The 8,482-nt window shown below is 44.1% G+C and overlaps 1 long non-coding RNA gene across 1 annotated transcript in view; it reads right to left on the reverse strand.

Moving 5' to 3' along the window:
* Positions 1-7,320: 7,320 nt before the first annotated feature.
* LOC116076244 overlaps positions 7,321-8,482 on the reverse strand; it is a 3,759-nt gene continuing 2,597 nt past the window's right edge. Inside the window, exon 2 of the long non-coding RNA XR_004112875.1 lies at positions 7,321-7,509. This is a non-coding gene — a long non-coding RNA (uncharacterized LOC116076244). The remainder of the gene's footprint in view (positions 7,510-8,482) is intronic.

Genomic DNA, 8,482 nt, shown 5'->3' on the forward strand with positions numbered 1-8,482 from the left:
TGGATTTCATGGGCACCTATACTCACAAGTGCATACACTCCCTACACAATAATCGTAAGTTTTGTTGTTTTGTTTTGTTTTGTTTTGTTTGTTTTATGTCCTGACTACTGAGAAGCTGTTCTTGCTGTAAATTTTTGGAAAGGCTGTAAAGACAGTGACTGAAACTCTTGTTTACTGAGCACTTGCTCTTTGCCCAGTATCGTTGCGTGTACTCCATGCATGCTCACCCCCAGCAATTCAAGAGAGAGCTGCTCCCATCTTCCCTGTGCAGGGCAGGAGACTGAGGCACAGGGAGGGTCATAGAAAAGCTAAACATGATGCGACCTTGTGCTGAGAATGCCATTAACCTGCACAGAGTCTGAAATGTGGCTTTCTATCACCAAACACAGAAGGGACATCTCACTAGTAGAAAGTAAAGCAGGTAGAAATCCACTACCATATTCCATCTTTGTTCCAACACAAAATCATTCCTGCAGGGGAAAGCCCATACAGAAACAGAAGGTCTTGTCAACAAGTACCAGTGTTGGGGGACAGCATAGTGAGCATAGACATAAAAAGGAGCCCTGCTCTGACCCAAGCAGGCATCTCATGGTTACATGTGCCTGTTAGAGAAGCTTCAATGTTATCCCTCATGTCATTTTCATTTAAATATTTGTTACATTTATTTAATGTGGAGACAAGCATCAAATGCCACAGCCATGTTAAGAGGTCAGAGGACAATTTATGAAGTGGGTTCTTTCCTTCCACAGAGTCCTGGCAATCAAACTCAGATCATTGGGCTTAGTGTGATTACCAGCCAAGCTCACCAGCTCTTAGAAGTCATTTCCTAAAGGACTTTTCCAGAGAAGATAGCAGCCATCTCTCTCTGTCTCTGTCTGTTCTTCTCTCTCTCTCTCTCTCTCTCTCTCTCTCTCTCTCTCTCTCACACACACACACACACACATTCATACCCATACACATGCACATGCGCACACACTTTTGGATGCCACATGTTTAATGATGCAGGAAACCATTCATACATCATCATACATGTAAAAACAGAAAAGTAAAAGCAGGGCTAGAGAGATGGCTCAGTGGTTAAGAGCACTTATTTCTTTTCGTTTCCCAGAACCCACATGGTAGCTCATGACATTCTTAAATCCAGTCCCACCAAAGGATCTTCTCACCTCCGTGGGCCCAGGCAGGCAAAACAGTCACACCCATAAAATAAATATATATTTTTTTAAAGAGAGAGAGGGAGAGAGAAGAAAACCACAAAATGGAATGTACAGCATACAGGCCAACATTGGAAGAACAAAAATGTTGTATTTAAATAAGTTACTCTTCCTAAACAGGACTTATGGCTAGTTTCCCCTGTTGTTTTTGTTCCTCAGATTTCCACCATGAATATGTGATATGTATTTACTCAGCTAAAAACCAGTAAAACTCATTGCCATGGTTTGGGTATAAAACATCCCACCATAGGCTCATGAGTTTATACGCTTGGTCTCCAGGTGGGCAATACTGTTTGGGGAGATTGTGGATCCTCAGAGCAGGCAGCAGAGCTAGCAGAGGTGGGCTGGCTGAGGGTCTTTGGGGAGTATAGCTTGGTATTCAGCCCAAACTGTGAGCCAGCAGAAATCCTTTCCCTCTGAAATACTTACCAGATATTTTTGTCTCAGCAACATGTAAGACAACTAATTCAGTCATCTTTAAAAGATTTGCTTCAGTAGATTATGAGTCCACCATTGGTAAACTTTACCCAGATAAAATTCTGTTTTTATTTTTTAAGGTAGAAAACATGTTATCCAGTGGCTAAGACTTTTCCTTTTGTACTAATTTCCTTACATGTATTTCACAACAATCTTGTTTGATTGTTAAGCACTGTGCCTACAGTCACTCGGATGATGAGGGACAGAATGGCCATTACCAGTATCCTAGCGTCCCAGCACCCCTCCATAGATATCCTTTCACACAAAGTTCCCAAAGCTCTCAGCTGTGACTCTTTCTGAGCATAGATGTTTCATATTGTTCCAAGACATACAAAAGGTTTCAACTTCTCTCCCAAGTAGACAAAGAGAATGAATACTAACCAGAGCAATAAGATGCTTGCCCTTGCCTGAGAGGCAGGAAAGGCAAGAAGAGCATCCGGAACCTACTTGCTTCCCAGTCCTCTAAGGGCGGCCTGCACTATAATATTTAGGTTTCCCTGTTTATATCCTGTCAGGGGAGAGCAGACTATCACATTCTATCAAGTCACTTGAAAAGAACCACTGATTTACAACTCCAAGGCACTAACAGAGTGTTTGATTTAAAAGAGTGTATCTATGTAGCTGGAATAAACATACCACACTCCAGAAAGTCTGAAGATAGCTTCCCCCTCAGTAAATGCCAAACAGCTAAGACTTCGTTTATACCCCTCCCCCTCCCTGAGGGTTATCGCGGCCTTTTTCATCGCATTGAAGGGAAAACAAATGATCAAAAGATGAATGGCCTCTGACCCTTCCATATCTCCTTCCCAGTCTGTCAAAAGGCTGCTAGGCAAGGCAGGGCAAACTAATTATTTTTTTTCCTAATCAATCAGCTATTTTAATGATGTGTGACATGCCTGATCTATCAGTACCATTAAGATAATGTTCACTGTGTTAGGAGGCTGCTAAGTTTATGGATAAGCCACTAGCCAGCCTGGCCCCTCAAAGAACCCCCTCATCTGAGGGTAAGCCTCAGGATCTGAGAGCACATGGGAAAGAACTCTTCTGGGTGTCTGGGTGGTGGTGGCTTAGGCAACTGACATGCATGGCTGCCCCTGAAGCCTCCCCGGAGAATTTGAAATTACCACTCATTGGATCCTTTAAATTTTAATTTTGTCTTCTAAAGAAGTTGGGGGGAAAAGCAAAACAAACAAAAACTAAAACAAACAAGCAAACCACCACCTCAGCTCTGAACTCAGATAGGTATTAAAAACCATTTCCATAATAGCTCAGAAATCTTTTATTAGGGATGATCTTACATACCAACAGTCTGAAGCCCTGCTTGAGGAGGGGAGGGGTGAAGCAGTTGGGAGACACGGAGGTCCTCACTACAGAGGTCAAGGGAGAGTGTTAAAAGATATCAGGAGATCTGGCAGAAGTGTGGACCCAGTTAAGTGAGAGAATATGGCTTGGTTTTGCCTTTGTGCTACCTAGAACCTCCTGCTTAGCCCCTTGGGTAACAGCAGCAACTTTGTTGCTAAGGACTGGAATTCCCAGGCACCACGGGCCACCTGGGGCCTGAGAGTGGCCACTGGGGAAAGTAGGCCTTAAGGGCTACCCTGGAGGCCTGCTTGCTTCTCCTGTCACACTTTCTCTTCTGCTTGGGCAGCTCCAGCAGCCCCACACAATCAGACGGGAAGAGGGGGCATGCTCCCTCTCCCCAGAAGACAGTGGCCCTGACCAGATGTTTCACAGGGAGCTTTCACACCCCTCTCCCCGTTAGGCAGCCCAGGACCAGGCCTGTGGGGGAGGGACACCAAGCTGCTTGGCCACAGCTGGCAAGCAGCTTTTGCTCTGGATGAATTCGGCTTGAATAGCTGCCTGAAGAATGTCTCCTCAAAGGAAGTGAAAAGGCCTAGCTCAGGCAAGGACACCCTCTGAGTGGGTGGGAGGAGGGGGAGAGGATTGAGAGGATCCTCCCTCCTCATTCATAGACAGCAGGAAGAACCCAAGACAGACATTCCCTCCGCCCCTGCCCCCTGTCTCTGGGCAGAATCTTCAGGAGTGGCCAGCTCTCCCTGGGGCCTGTCTCTTTTTGTAGTGTGGATACTGATCCGTAGGGGTTAGGTAAATGTAATGCAGTGTGGATCCAGACAGAGTCCTGATGCTTCTGCAATGGGCTTCCTGTTCCTAGAGAGTGTGTAAACACAAAGGGGAGGGGTCACAAGTTGAAACAAGTCATTATAGCATGGTATCCTATTAACAGAGGTCTATGAGACAGTGTGGAGACTCCAGGGAAACAGAAGACTGTAAGAGACAAGCCTGGGAAGGGCCTCGTGGTTCCTCAAGTACAATTAGTGAGACAAGCAATGGCATCTGGAGAGGCAGAGAGGTATAGTGACACCCCCCCCACACACACACACAATCGCTTCTGTTTCTGTAAGAATTGAGAAGGAGATTTAAGGTTGTATGTAGTAGTCCTTTGATAAAGACTTATCGAATGCCATCTTGAATATAGGCTTAGGGAGTTAACCTGAAGGAATCTGACCTCCCTAGAACTTCAAGTTTAGCCAAGGAGGCAGAAGGCAAGAGTCTGCAGACATGACAAACCAGGAAGGGTCCTTCGAGAGAGGTAAGGAGGTTTTTATGTAGAGGAAAGGAAAGGAGAGAAAGCTTTGCCTCAGTCAGGGTTTAACAGAGACCTCTTGGAGCTGAGAGGAGGATTATCCAGGCAGAAAGAAGCTTGGGAGGGTTACTCAGGACAAGCAAACCAAATCCAAACAAGGTAAAAAAAAAAAAAAAAAAAAAAAAAAACTGTGGAGGAGGAGTGCCTTTGACCAGATCCTAAGGGATAGATAAGGTTTAACCACACTGAATAGTTTTAGGATGAGTAAAAGCTGGAGAGATGGCTCAGTGGTTAAGAGCACTGACTGATTTTCCAGAGGTCCTGAGTTCAATTCCCAGCAACCACATGGCGGCTTACAACCATCCGTAATGGGATCCAATGCCTTCTTCTGTCTCCTCTAAGAGAGCAACAGTGTACTCATAAAATAAAAATTTAAAAAAAAAGGAGAAACAGAAGTTAACTGGGAAAAGCAAAGAGTTTGTATGGAGGATACAGGATACATTAAAGAACGGTAAACATTCAGCAAGGGGGGCAGAACACACCATGTGTCTCTTTCCTGCCACTGCAGCAAGCTCTTCGTGTACCCTCTTGGTTTGGAAAAGCAGGAACCACAGACAACAGATGGGAGACATGGCCTCTCCTGGAAAGAGACTCTCGAAGACTTTTCTGCTCTTCTTTATTTGTCCCACTCTCTGTTTGGCCCTGTATGCAGTGCCCATTTGAGAATGGTTTTAGGAACCTGGCCATGGGGCAGGCCCACTTCTGCCTGATTCTGAGAGCAAGTTCTTGTGTCTGCAGATGCCAGTGGGACCAGCCTGCTGTAGGTGTTACAGTAGCTGGATTCTTTCCATTATCCCTTCTACCTTAAAGTCTCACAGGTTACCACTGATGTGCTTCTCCAGAACACCCACACGGGAAACAAGGGTGGGCGCTACATGGGTCATAGCAGCTTTTCATTGATAATCTGCCTCCCTCCAGAAAGCCAGAGAAAAGCCTCAGTTATTTCCAGGGTCCCAGTGCATCCTGGGAAAGTCTCCACACAGCCTCTCCTTTTGAGTCATAAACGAAAATTTATGACTTACTCTTTTATTAAATTTCAGTGACCTTCGCTGAGCTTTGAAAAGACTAGAAGATAATTGTACCTGTGTATGAGCACGCATGTGTGCAAGTGTGTGAGCTCCAACACACCCAAAGCACATACTTTCTCATTTAGTTCAATATAACTTTTCCATTTTATTAAGTGGAAAATGATGAATCTCAGAGTGATGAGGCTATTTGGTTTGTAGGCACACAATTTATGAAGTCTAGATTGGCCTTCCTTGTTCTCGGGAGCCTACCACAGTGCCTGCGACATAGCAGGAAATTGGTCGATATTTGGTGGAATGGATTAACACTATGTATATTGAAGAACTGAGATAAAAGTTTTAACCTCACTACCCACCACATCTGGATTCCTTCCGGCAAAATTGTGTGTTTAGCTATAGAAATCAGAACAAATAAAGTACCTAGTCAAGTCCTATATATATTACCACAATATTTAAATATTTAAAACATTTTCTTGTAATATATCTAGGCCATGGTCTGTGTTAGTGACTGCTCAATTAGCATTGAACATTTTATGAGGTAAGGGATCCCCTGACCTCTGCTGCCCCATACTCTATCCCACAGCCTAACCCCCAAAGCATGTGTGTGTGCTCATACACAGTTCTGCATACAACTTCATAACCATGCAGTCAAACTCCATACACATTCAGGATTATGTTGAGTTGTGGATCGCCCTGGAGCTGTTTGTGTTTTGGTGCTAATTCCACTTTTCCAGGACAGGCTGCCTGGGACTAGGAGTAGATCCCATACTCAGGTGACTTCCTGTGGACCTTCTCCCCATTTTAACTTGTAAAATAAAGGCTAGAGCCAGTGATTGGGCAGTGGAAGGGAAGGTAAAGCTGAAAAGTTTTAGGGAGAACCAGAAGAGGAGGAGAAAGAGGAAGACTGAAGAGGAGGAGGTGGAAGGAAAGTGGAGCAGAAGCACATGGCCTGGAGAAACCACAAGTTATAAGGGATCTCAAAACTGGGGAATCTAGTGCAGCGGTAGATCTGCCCAATCTAGGCATAGAGCTTGTATTCACACTAATTGAGTTGTGTTTTTATTGCACAGGCTTATTTGGCTTGGGGATTTACCACAACAATGTTGGGGCAGCTTTTCTTTCAAATGAGATATTTAGTGCCTAGTAAAGGCCCCTGATAAACTGTGTACCACAGTGTGCAAAGCTACTATCAGGTTACAAGGGGGAAGACAGGAAGGAAGCCAAGACAGAGGTACACGAACATGTACTTCTTACATCTCGAGGGGGACAGGCAGGTCAGCTCCCTAGAACTTCTAAGTGGCATAGGAACCTGGAGGGCAGTGAGTAAAATCATTATTGCAGACATCCTGTCTCAAGAATTCAGGGAGCAGCCTGCCGGTGAGCGGACGAGCTTTTCATTTCCTTCTGAGGAATGGGAGAAGGTTGGTTGTGCATTTAAATCCTCGCTGACCCATGGCTGGCAGCTGGACAGGCTGACACACTGCATCAAGTCTCAGTTATTCATACAAATATGATCCACTTAATGATTGACTTATCCTTCGAGAATATTGAGACCCAGACCATTTTTTCACCCCTTCCTCCCACTAATATTCTTTGTAAATACAAATAGCATGGTTTTATAAACACTCCTTTAATAAACCCCAGAAACAGAGCCAAGACTAGCGTCCACAATCCCACTTTCGGGACCAAGTCCCCTATCCTCAGATCGTTCTTTCTTATGAAAATACCACATCCAGTTAAAACAGACGAGCTGGTGTGGTCAAATAAAACGGTAAAACTCAAAATGAAAAACCTTTTGTTAAGGAGGAATGAATGAAGGAAAATAATTCTCCTGCCAGTTCAAATACATCTAAAACATCTCGGGAGTTCTGAGACCTTCAGAATGAAGATGAATTTGTGAAGATTAGCAATGACAGCCATGTGAAGTACAGAAGGAGAGCAGAAACCAGTCTAGCTTTTAATGGGGAAGAAAGATCTCACTCATCAGGAAGCCAGGGGCCCCAGAGCTATGTCCAGTAACTGAGGATAATGTCAGCTTCCCATATCTTGCTCACTGCTGCCGTGACTCCATCTTAGAGAGGCCAAACTCTTCCAAGCAGTGAAGACCTCTGCAATCCATACTTATGTACTTAATCATGGAAGCAAACATAAAATAAAAATGAGCATGAGGAATAATATGTTTAACAAAATTGCTATATTAAATATATATGTATAAACTACATATATGTATAAACTATGTATATGTAAAACTGTGTAACAAAATATAAGAAACGTAAGTAGCTACACAAACTTGAAAGCAAGTAAATACATTTAACGCTTGCTGCCATGTCCCATTCTCAGGACTTGGAATGCATTAACTTGTATAACCTTCAGAATTCCTGAAAGAAACAATGGTTATCCCTGTTTTATGTTTAAGGAAACCAAGGCACAGACAAAGGAACTGCCTCCAAAGTTATACATGCACCAAATGGTGGAGGTGGTATTCCCATTCTCAACTCTGTACTTTTATTTACTCTAAGAGAGAGCTCACTGTAGCTGTGGAAAGTGAAATTCCTTATAGAAGGAATATATTAGAAGGATGCCTAGGAGTGGATGGGGCAGCTGTGCAGGTCAAGTGTTGCAATCTCCCACCCTATGTGTATAAAACCAGACCTGAGATCCTGCCTAAGCTAGATTCTGAGAAGTCCTGTCTTAATGAAGCCCCAAGGAAACTGTCCACCAGTTCAGAGACACGGTGCTCGAAAAAGGAGAGAAGGAACCACATGCAAAACTAGAACCACAGCCCCCAAGTTGTGGTGACAAAAGCCTTTAGTCCTGCCACTCGGGAGGTAGAAAGGCAGGCATTTCTCTAAGTTTGAGACCAGCATGGTCTATGGAGTGAGTTCCAGGACTGCCAGGGCTACACAGAGGAAATCTTCTCTCAAGCCAACAAAAACAGACAAACAAAAAAGATAGAAACCCCAAAATCACTCAGCTCAGGAATGGATTCCAAGTTCACACTACCTACATGATAATGGAATGAGAAATGAACAGGAAAAAATGGTGGAGAGTCAACAGACTCTGAACTTCTGAACAGAGACGCTTCTAGGAAGGAAGGAAGG

Source organism: Mastomys coucha, unplaced genomic scaffold, assembly GCF_008632895.1.
Source record: "Mastomys coucha isolate ucsf_1 unplaced genomic scaffold, UCSF_Mcou_1 pScaffold4, whole genome shotgun sequence".
Taxonomy (NCBI): domain Eukaryota; kingdom Metazoa; phylum Chordata; class Mammalia; order Rodentia; family Muridae; genus Mastomys; species Mastomys coucha.